Source organism: Cheilinus undulatus, linkage group 1 (genome assembly GCF_018320785.1).
Source record: "Cheilinus undulatus linkage group 1, ASM1832078v1, whole genome shotgun sequence".
Lineage (NCBI taxonomy): Eukaryota > Metazoa > Chordata > Actinopteri > Labriformes > Labridae > Cheilinus > Cheilinus undulatus.
The window spans coordinates 36,660,489-36,672,234 of record NC_054865.1 but is presented as its reverse complement, the minus strand read 5'-3'; positions in this window follow the sequence as shown (position 1 = coordinate 36,672,234).

Sequence of the window (11,746 nt, the reverse complement as noted above, 5' to 3'; positions counted from 1 at the left end):
CTGGGAAAACTCTGTTATATTTACATAAACAGATTTCTCAAAAAGTGTTTATGAGCCTGTTGAAAGTATGGCCAAAAACAGACAAAAGAGGAAAAGAGGAGAGTAGAAAAAGTATTGAAGAGGTTAATAACTTACGTTAGAAATCAGCAGATTTGGGTTCCCGGTGGCTTAGTGCTCATGCCTATGTTCCCCATGTACAGACGCTGTTGTCCTTGAAGCAGGCGGCCTGATTTCAAGTCCAGCCTGTGCCTCCTTTCTTACATGTCACTTCCATTACGAAGGATTGAAACCCCCCCCCCCCTTTAAAAACAGGGCATCAAAAAGTTTAAGACATCAAAAAAATACCAATTACCAAATGGTAAAAACTAAGGATGTTCCTAGAAGTGTATTTTCCTATTCCACTATTTAGACTGTGTTTAATAGACGTGTCTAAAGAGGTGAAAATACTTCAAAAACAGTCAAATTGATCACAGGGTTATTATGTCAGCAGGAATTCCCTCTTTCTCCACACATGATTAAAAGAGCCGTTAAGTTCCAGGTTCACCTAGCACAAGCTGATCCTGAATCATACCATCACCTGGCCTTTCTGAGCAACAGCCTCTGCCCACAGACTGACCCCCTTAAAAATATTAAAGAAAATTATCAGCTAAAAACCAAGAGCTACAAAATCTCTTCAAAACACAAATTAAAATTATTGACAAAGAAAACAAATCTAAATACATTAAATATTGGCAAAATGAAATAAAATCCTACAGTAAATGAGAATGTTATCGTCTACTGAGAAGAGAGTACTCTTTAGCTGATTATCTTGTGCATGTGAGAAACCTCAGACAAAGGACAATTTTAACCATGTACAGACTCAGTGACCATTAATTAGAATTTGAAACAGGTCGTCATAAAAACTGTAAACCTAGAGACCAAAGAATTTGTAAACATTGTGATATGGGAAAAACTGAAGATGAAACCCACTTTCTCCTCATCTGCCTGCTGTATGAAGCTGTAAGAAAGAACTTTTTGAGCCAAGTTACAGCAACCGGATCACACAAAGAAATAATGAGACTGTGTCTGGCTGAAGAACCTCAACATTTACACCTAGTTGCACGTTTTGTTTCTGTATGTCACCAGATTAGAGATAGTATTAAGTTTTATAATAGTCAATAACTTTGTGTTTTGTTTTTTGTAAATATTTTGTTATTATCAGTTGTGTTATAGTGATCGTCATTATTACTATTTGTTTTGTTTTGTTTATGTACTCTGCTTTGGCAACAAAGTTTTTAACCATTCATGCCATTAAAGCATATTTTGAACTTCGAACTTTGAACTATGTTGAGCGTGGCTAACATTAGCAGCTAGCTCCACTGGTGTTTGTTCCATTTTGATATGTGGCCTCCGTTCACTTTCTTTGAGTACTTATACATTAGGATAACCCTTGGCAGCCTACACACTACTTTATTTTGATTTTCTGGTTCAAAACTCTGTCATAGCCTGTTGTTTCTATGATATGCTAAGCGCTAAGCTTCTCATGTTTACGTCCAACAACGTGCCGGGGAAATCTCTGACAAGAAGGCAGAGACCATTCAATGAAACTGCAGCAGCTTTCCCACATGGATGTGTGAAACAAATCCATCTCATGTCAGGTTATTTCAAAAGAGCATTTGACCAGGATTTCAGGCCATGTGTTTATAAAAAGTGTTACACCGGTACATTTAATATGCAGATTCAACTGTTTAATCCTCTGAAGTCGATATGACAAGAATAGACAGAGGGTTTTAAAAAGTTAAATAATTTTTTTACCATTAATGATAGCCTGGAGGCCCTCCGTTTTGCCATTCGAATGATGCTATACACACCTTCATAGCCCTTGCAGTAGCTTTTCAAGCAAGCCTGGTACTTGAGTGACATTCCAGGGTCTTTAAAGAGTAAATCCACACCAGAACCTTCAACACTGAATGTCTTTTTATCCATTTTTAATAATTGTTTCTTCCGCTAGCTTAGCATTAGCTACTATCTTGAATTCCCAAAACAGATGTCACATGGGCTGTGACAATCAATGGAAGGCTGTTCCGTCGTCACATCAAGCACGTCGTCACGGTGCATATGTATACTCTTAGAAACTGGAGAAGACGGCCTGAGTGCCTCATAATGGAGAGAAAAAGACACACAGGTTTGAATAATGGCTCATAATCAGCCAATGAGTATTTTTATCGTTTTTTGGTCCCCATGAGATGGTAGAACAAGTTTGTATGAAAAAGTCTTAGTCAATATTATTTTCTGAGTGCCACACATAAAAAACCATGGAGTTTTAATTTCCATTTAGCTTTTTCTTTTGTCTTTATAGTCCCATACTTTTGCAGTATGGGACTACAGAATAAAAATATTAAATTCATTTTATTTCATTTGATAAGAGTGTTTTTTCTTTTGGTTAACGAAAGGAACTTTATAATGGACCATGATTCAGCTGACCTCCATAGACCCCCAGTTTGGCAGGGCCCCAGTTTTCTTCTTTATCCCCCTTGATTGGTGGCCTTGTTTACTGATTTGATCTCTTTTTAGAGGGAAGCTAGATAAAATACTACAAGTATGTATGTATTATTATTATTACTCTGCTTCTCCTATGCCAATCTGTTTATATTCAGAGTAAATCTTACCTTGCTAATATTATTGGTGTCATTAATCTGCTCTACTTTGTGTACTCTGTATGCAAATGTAACCGCTGAGTAACAGATGGAGGATAAAACCTTGGTGTCACTTTTTGACACTAAGGCTACCCTCATGCTGCTCTGCCTCTCTGTGACTGATTAAAAAGCAACACAGCTCCACAGCAACAATATTACACTTAAACAAAACAGTATAGTCTGTTCATTATTGTGGCAGCCTAAAGCACTGTGTCTGACTAAAGTTTAGCCCCTGTGCCTTCTAATTTCAGATAAATATTCTGAGCCACAGAGGCATCTGTCCAGTTGATGCATATTGGGTATACAATGGACCACTAAAAGCTGATATACTGTAATGGCCTAAGATAATTAGAGTTATAAAACCCTCCATAAATGCCCCATTGAGATCAGAAGTGTAAGATTATGCCCAGAGAAATGCACGCCCACTGCTTTTTTTAATTTAAGGGATGAGTGTTAGCAGAAATATCATTTAGCCATGTGATCACACTGGAGGTGTACATACAGATAAAGAGCGGGATGCTTCATAAAGCCCTGCTTTAGAGTTGGCTGATAAGTGCTTGAATTATAAGTCAGCTAATGTGACCGAGTGGCTGTAAACTTTGCAGCAGTTCTGAGACACGAACAGCTTCAGGCCCCAAAAGTAATTAACAAAAACTTTAAATAATTTGAGCTAATTCTTCCCTCACTATCTGGGAGAAAATGATGCATTACTGTATACGTTGATTATGAGTGGAAAGAACGCCTTTATCTGCAAAGTGAGTACCTTATGCTGAGCATGCTTCTTTAAAGAGGCCGCTTCAGGGGATATTTGCAATGTGCATTTTCCCCCCTCATTTTCATCTGTGACTATCCTCTCTACAGCCACCGTTCAAATGAAAACACTTTGTCACTACATGTCAGTCTTCACCTGGAGGAACAGCAGCTGTTTCAAAGCACTGCTACAGTGCGTCGCTTTGTAAATGTTGCACAAATTCCACATTAAATAAGGATTTTCTTAATTAAAAAGACTGAAAAACTGATTCATGATAGCCTAAAACACTGAGATAGGGTGCATGGAATATTAAATGCCAAGTTTTGTTAACATTTTAATTGTTTTTGTTTTAATTACCAGAAAATAATTTATCTTTGCTCAGACTTTGTTTGTGTTTGATTGGGGCACAGTTTTATTATGTACACAGCAGCATATGAGTTTGGTATCAATTTATTTGTATAATTTTGAAGGTCCTGTGTGATCCGGGTTTGCTGTACTCAGACGGCCTCAACTCTGGTGGCTCTGTGTGAAAGCAGGGGGTCAGTGCCAGCCCTGTTTAATGTCCTCTGATGGTCCTGGTCTTTTTTTTTTAAATCTCTGTCTGCTTCATACTGTTCTGAGAGGCTGTAGCATCATAGATTCAGCTGTATTATTTAGACTACTGACTCAAAATCTTGTTGATACATTTATTTCTGCAAATGCAGGAAAGTGATGTTCTCTGCTGCACTTTATTTCTATTGTGAAACATCTGAGGACCAAATCAAACTCAAAACAAAGAAAACCTGGAAAACATTTAATGTTATTTAATTAAATACTAAAATATTCTGCATATTGTGTTCTACTTTCAGGCAGAGGTCTTTGCTTTTTGTTCAAACTTATGTAGACATGTGTCATTTTAACTCTCAAAGGACATAGAGGCTGAAATCTCACAGTTTTCTGAGTCCCACTATATTTGGTGCAGTTATTTTGAAATAAAGAATGATGACATAACTCATAATGTCTGTTAACCTGGAGACTCTTTAAGAAAGTGATATTATATTTAAGTCCCACATTTGAGAGAGTGCATGTCAAGTGAAGGAGTGCTTTAATATGTGGTGTCATGCAGAAAAGCAGAGATAGCATAAAGTAACATGAAGTGGATGTCAGCTTGCTCATTTGAAAAGACTTTCAGTAATGCAGCTTCATTTGAGCTTATCATGCAGTTAGTTACTAATGAAAGTATGACAATATGCTATTCAATGGGGAAGGAGATAAAAAGCAGGGATCTGAATGACAAAGATTCTAAAATGGATGATGAAATAGTGTTTTATTTGAAGAACTAAATCTTGAGATGCATAGATCATAAAGGTCACTGTGAGAATTATATAGATATCCAAATGTATGTCCAAATTTCTATTTAAGTGATGTTTAAAATAGTTTTAACATTGGTTGTTAAGCCAAGTGATTTCTTGCTATTGTCATATTTACCTCCACCAAAGAGGTTATGTGATCAGGCGGGTTTGTTTGTTTGTTTGTTAGTTTGTTAGCTACATAACTCAAAAATTCGTGGACGGATTTTCATTAATTTCCAGGAAATGTCAGAAATGGCATAAGGAAGAACTGATTAGATTTTGGGAGTGATCCGGATCACTGTCTGGATCCAGGAATTTTTTAAAGGATTCTGTACTATTGGGAGATAGGGCTGCACTGTTACCACTTTACACCAGGAGATGGCGGACATGAGTAACTTATCCAAAGTTTTGGAGTTTATAGAGTTTGAAAGATGCACACCCGGTCAAGGTGACTAGTCTGAGCATAACAGAGAGAAAAAGCAAATTGTAGCGAGAATACTCAATGCTGGGAGGAATAGAGGAATATTCACCCTCTGCCATGACTTTCACATGTAGTGAAGCCAATGCTTTGCCTCACCGTGTCTCTACCCCGCTGGGGAGGGAGTAATCGGCGAATTAGATTTTGGGAGTGATCCGGATCACCGTCTGGATCCAGGAATGTTTTTAAACGATTCTTAACTATTGGGAGATAGGGCTAATGGTGAAGGTCTGCACTCTCTGAGTGCTTTTCTAGTATTATAGAGACATTAAATGCATTTTAGCTCTATAAAGTGAATTAAAAATGAATAAAAGAATTCCATTTGTCAGCTACAAAAAAATATGTGGTGCTATAAAAGAGTTTATATGGTTTAACTTTCATTGTGTCGCAAATGTCATCTTAATGCAGCCACTTGCAGATAGATACACACGTGCTGCATCCTGCTAACAGCTGTTAAAAAGACTGCAATAGTGAGAATCACAGGGGAACTCGGTACGATATGATGTTATACAATACAATAGGATGTGTAATGTTCCACTATTGAAAAGTGTTGTATGATATGGAACAATATGATACAATATGGCACAGTGTGATACAAAACAATATGTTACAGTAGGATGTGATACTTAAAGTACAGTACAGTATGGTATGACTAAATGAAATACAATACATTAATTACAGTATGACAGGATATGATACAGTATAATACAATATGATAACATACTTACATTACAGTATGATGTGTTAAAATACAATACAATACAGTACTTTAAAAATATATGATAACTTTATGATTAGTGCTGTCAAGCGAGTAAAAAGATTAATCTAATTAATTACAAGTACAGCCAAGAAAATCTCGTTCCAGGATCTCCTGTTTGACTTCTAACATTCCCCCTAAGCCTCCCCCTTTCACTTGAACATGCCAGTGTCCTAATAGAGAAGGGATTTCACAAGCATCTCAACAAAGTAAGCCTGAAACAGGAAGAGGAGACTTTGGTCATCATAACGCTATCTTCCTAAACATGAAACAGATGCAACGATGCTCTCAGAAAGCATTGAAACACTGCCACACTGTGGAGAAGGATTGTTCCCTTCATCCTCATGAACATTGAGTTGATGATGTTTGGAAATTTTTGTTCAGTTTTATAACTCAGTGAAAATCCTGTCCTTTATTCTTATACATGCATGTGAACATTTCCATGTGTATTTATGTCTTAGCTATGCATGAATACAGTTAGTTGCTCTTGTGCAGGGGTGTCCAAACTATGGCCTGGGGGCCAAATGCAGCCTGCGATCCACTTTTGATTTGCCTACAGCAAATTTTAAGTATATAGTGGAATATAGCCCACATTAGAACATGAAGCCTTTGCTTTGCTGTATTGTACTTCTTAGGTTTAGCACAAGGAAGTGCTTCCATGCTAATTCTGTGAACAAACATTTTGACAAGAAGAATTTTATGATGTGTTTTTGAAATTGGTGACCAAACTAAGAAGTCACTGTAGATGGTAAAACCTTATAGCACCAATAGCATTCCAGCTGCGGCCCCACTGTTCTTATTTGTTTCAGTATGTGGCCCTCAGTGAAAAAAGTTTGGACACCTCTGCCCTAGTATCTAGTTAAGCTTCTGACCTTGTGTTTGAAAAGAAACAATCCATTTTTTTACCATGTTATTCAACTTCTCTTATGATGTGATAGGACATGAAATGCTACATCCAGTGGAGTACAATACAGTACGGTATGTTACATAATGATATGGTGTCACCATTACCTCTTATGCATTATCTTTTATCCTCTTTTCACAGCTATTTAACATGATCAAGCGTTCTTATTTTTTCATCCAACATTCAGCATTTTTATTCAGTTGACATTGGCTTATGTTACCCGTATTCATAACATAAGCATGACCACGAGGAGCCATGATGTCCTGGCACTATGAGTCAAATTGGCAGGCAAATCTATTTAGAGCACCATTCAATTTTTTTTTTTGCACCGGGGATAATTATTGTATCTCGCTAATCAGGGCAATGATATGTTGATGTATTGCTCTATCAATATTGTGTCTCACCCCTAAAAAGGTAGTTTGCATCCCAAACAGTGGTACACATTTGCCAAATCAATATTTATGGAGGATGAGGAACTCTGCCTACATGCAGACAAAAGTGGTCTTTCCTCATAGCTGCTTTCAAGTAAACAACAAATAAGACAGGGAAAATTAAGCCATAAATGCTCTATCAAATAAACAACATCCCGGGAGCTTGTTTTAAAATGACCATGTACTCTTTTGTTAATGCAGTGTTGTATCCTGCAGAATGGGGCTGTGTTAACTCCATGCATATGCAGGTAACAGTGTCAGCGCCAAGCCCAGCGTCCCAGCAGCCTTTTAGTGGGGATGTCATGTTTGCTTCCTGGGGATGTGGACGCCCAGCCCAACACAGCAAACCCTACTTAAAATCTGAGCATATTCAGGCCAGTGGAAGATAACAGGATTGCACATGAGACCTGTGCAAATGTCTTCTGAAGGGCATTGGGATAAACAGGCACTTGTCTGTGCAGTGGAGGGAGGGGAGGGTTGGGGAGGAAAAAAGTGGGGACTTGGGATGGGAGATAGTAAAGCAGATGGCCTCCCCAGCTACAATGCTACTGAATCCCCCTCCCCTTCTCTGCCCAACTTTAGGGCCTCATTCCCTCTCATATTGTTTTGTATGAAGGCCAATGTCCTTATTTATGATTTTTTTTTTCTGCTCAATGTGTGCGCTTAGAGACTCCAGTGGTGGAGAAGTTGCCATGACTTTCATTAAAGCCGAGGCCAAATGAAATATGGATGCGCAGGGAGCGAATTAGAGTGATGGAACGGGCCAAATATTGCCTTCGCAGTGTCTCGACAATTCTGTCTTCAGGGGATAGACACTCAGGCCTGTGGAAAGTAAAACCCCCATCTCCAAGTTCATCACATTCATCAGCAGGCTGGAGAAGTTTACCTCCATGCAATGTTGATGACTGTTGTGCTACTGAGTATTTTGCTGTAAAATAGAAAAAGAGATTGAAGGGAATATGTGTAACCTTTACCTGTGATGAGGGTTTGACCTTAAGAGGGAGATTCTAACAACTTCAATGTTACTCCAACAAATCTATTATCCCTGTGACATTCAAATACCAAAGGTGCTTAAAATGCAATTTACTTTAAATGAGATGCTATGTTTTGCGTACACCAAACTGCACATCACCACAAACACATCATCCCCACTGTGAGGCATAGTGGTGCCAGCATCATGCTGTGGGGATGCTTCTTAGCAGCCAGCCCTAGAAGTCGTGTAAAGGCAGGGGGGTAAAATGAATGCTGTAAAATACAGGAAAGTCATGAAGAACCATTTTATTCAGTTTGCAAGAGAAGATTTACTTTCCAGCAAGACAATGACCCGAAGCATACAGTGAAAGCTGCACAGAAATGTTTAAAGACAACAAGGTGAATGTTCTGGAGTGGCCGAGTCAAAGCCAAGACCTCAATCCAGTAATTTGTAGCTGGACTTGAAAAGGTTGACATGCAACCTGACAGAGCTTGAGCAGTTTTGCAAAGAAGAATGGAGTAAAATTCCAGCGTTCAGATGTGTAAACCTGACTGAGACCTATCCACAAAGACTCAGTGCTGTGATTGCAGCCAGAGGTGACTCTGCTAAATCCTGAATTGAAGGGGGTGAATATCTGTGCTGTTTCTTATTTAACATGACATATTTTTATTCAATGGATTTTCTTTCAAACAAAGCCAAATTATATTGACCATGATTGATTTAAAAAATCAATACAAGGGTAAAATCATCAAAGGAGTAGAATACCTTTTAAAGGCACTGTATTCTTCTGAGACAGCAGTTTCTGGACCTGAGTGGTCAGTATTGAAAGTACTATGAAGTTATTTTGCTAATAGTGCTCCAATTGGTATTTTGCATTAACAAGACTTTTGATTTGATATTTTGTCATGTAAAACTAAAAAAAATGTAAAAACAACCAAATTCCTCACCCTAATAACTATTCATTCAAGTTGCTCATCCAAACTGGATTTTTGTTTCCCTGGTGCAACATTTGAATACAGCAAATTATTATATCAACATTTTCCTATTTAATAGAGCTGTTCTTGAATGCATCATAAAATTATGGGTCAACTCTTTAAGTAAGCTTATTATTGTCCATTCTGCTGATGTCGACATTGATTTCTTCTGTGACTTCTCCTGTCCCTAAAAGTTTTCTTTAACTCCCCGGTCAACGTATGCATGTTTTTTCCATTCACCTCAGTAAACAAGCCCATGTGGCAAACAGTCAGGACATTATTGACTTTGATATTCGAGCCCAGATTTTGCTAACAGTTCTAATGATTTTAATTAACATTTGAACAGTATGATCACTGTAGATTTTCATCATGGTTATCATTAAAGGGGACATATTATGCAAAAATCTCTTTCTCAGGCTTTTCTAACACAAATATGTGCCCCTGGCCTGTCCACAATCCCCTCAAGTACCAGAAAAATCCATTCCGCTCCCCCTCTCTTTCTCCACCTTTCAGAAAATGTGTGCTGAAACGAGCTGTTCTCAGATTTTACACCTAGTGACCTCACATGGGGCGTAAGCACCCGCCCTCAGGTTTGCATGGCCCTCCCCTACTTGGAGAAAAGTTCTGCCCTCCTCTGCTGATCCTCTCAGCTACCAGCTGAGATGCTGGATAGCTCAGTGGGTTACCCTGCTGACTACGGTCTGGGAGATTGATGTTCGAATACCAGTGAAGTCCCAAACTTTGGAAAAGTGTCTGTAACATCAGGAGTGCTGCATCCATTTCCTGAGAAGGGTGTGGTCAGGGGCAGAGTCAGACAGCTAATTACCATTTAAAGCCACAGACACAGAAACGGCTCGTTCTGAGAAGGGCTGAAACTGAGGGGTTTTTAGTAGTGTTTTTTCAGCAATAAACTTCACAGGCATGTTTTGGGGACCTCTGAGACCAATATAAACCTGTCTTAAAAGGGTAAAATATGTCCCCTTTAAAACTGGTTTCATCCCTAGTTGGTAGAGCAGGTGTCCATATACTAGTATAGAGGCTTGAGTCCTCCACGTGCTGGTTGCAGGTTTGAGTCCTGATCCTGGCACTGTTTGGTGCATGTCTTCCCCCACTCTCTCTCCCCATTTTTCCCATCGCTTTAGCTGTCCTATCCACAACAGGCAAAAAGCCCGATAATGATAAACATTAACTTTTTTGATCATGTAGCCTGATGTTCCTCTACAGTTCTGTGACCTATCAGTGAAATGCTGGGACACTGACTCCAAGCCATCATGACACTTAGTTGGATCCACTTGTCACGAAGCATAAATTAACTGCAGCAAAGTCAACACTATGAAGCCAATTCATTCAACCTCGAATAGGCCCTCTTATGGAAAAGTTTGCAATGTGAAGTGAGTTCACCTCATGAGTTTATTCAGACAGCTGCCTCTTCTTCCAGTGTATTACATTAAAATGGAAAATAAGAATTAATCCTCTCCCCTTCCTCTTGTTGCTTTGTTTTAGGATTACTAATCATAACTGTCCTCTCAAGGACTTCCCTTGTACAGATTTATTGTGTTTACACTCTAAACTTAATTTGGGTCTTACATATTGAAAGAAATGTCAAAGGCTTCCACCTTTAATGCAGCACATACATGAAAAGTCTGTTGAAGAGAAGCAACTTTTGCAGAACCTAAAAGTGTATTCTGGTTGCAGTGGAGACGTGGGGAGGGCGCGCTGAAGTGGGAAAAGAAAGCTTAATTGAACAAACTAATGAGTAGTTCTTATTTCCATTGGGGATGTGCCAGTGAGATTGCTGGACAGTTTATCAGTGATAAATAAATGCTTTAGGAGCTAATTAGCTCTGAGGCCCTCAGGGGAGGGGGGTGTTGAGTGTCCAAGTGTGTGTGTGTTTCTGTAAATTGCCATATCTTCAAGAAGACACAAGTCCACTTCCTGTTCTTTCTAACTCGGCTCCCCTCACTCATAGTTGCTCTAAACACGTTGAGCTTCAAAACAAGCTTAATGAAACCAATGGCAAAAAAATTATGATTAATTTCTTCTTTGAGTGAAAATAATACAAGGCCATTAAACTTGATTTTATATACCATTAAGAAAGAAAATCTAACCTCGTACTTCTACTTAGAGGAGAAGTTTACAGTTTGAAAAAGACTTTTATCGACCTTGGAGAGTGAGATCAGAGAAAATCAACACAGAAGATTCACAGAAGATAGTATGGAAACAACACTTTGCCTTTCTGTGGTTGATTTGCCGTTTGCTCCATTATTGTTCCATGATTTTTTTGCTTCTAAATGGATAAGTACAGTGCGTAACAAATTTATTAGACCACCTGTCATAAAAACAAGAAAACATGAATATTTTTGAAATCTTTCAAAAACTTGTTTAAAACTAAAAATGTTATTGTTATTTATCTGGCAAATAATGAACTGAAACAACTAAATAGTCCTTTTTCACACATAACCAAAAAACTCC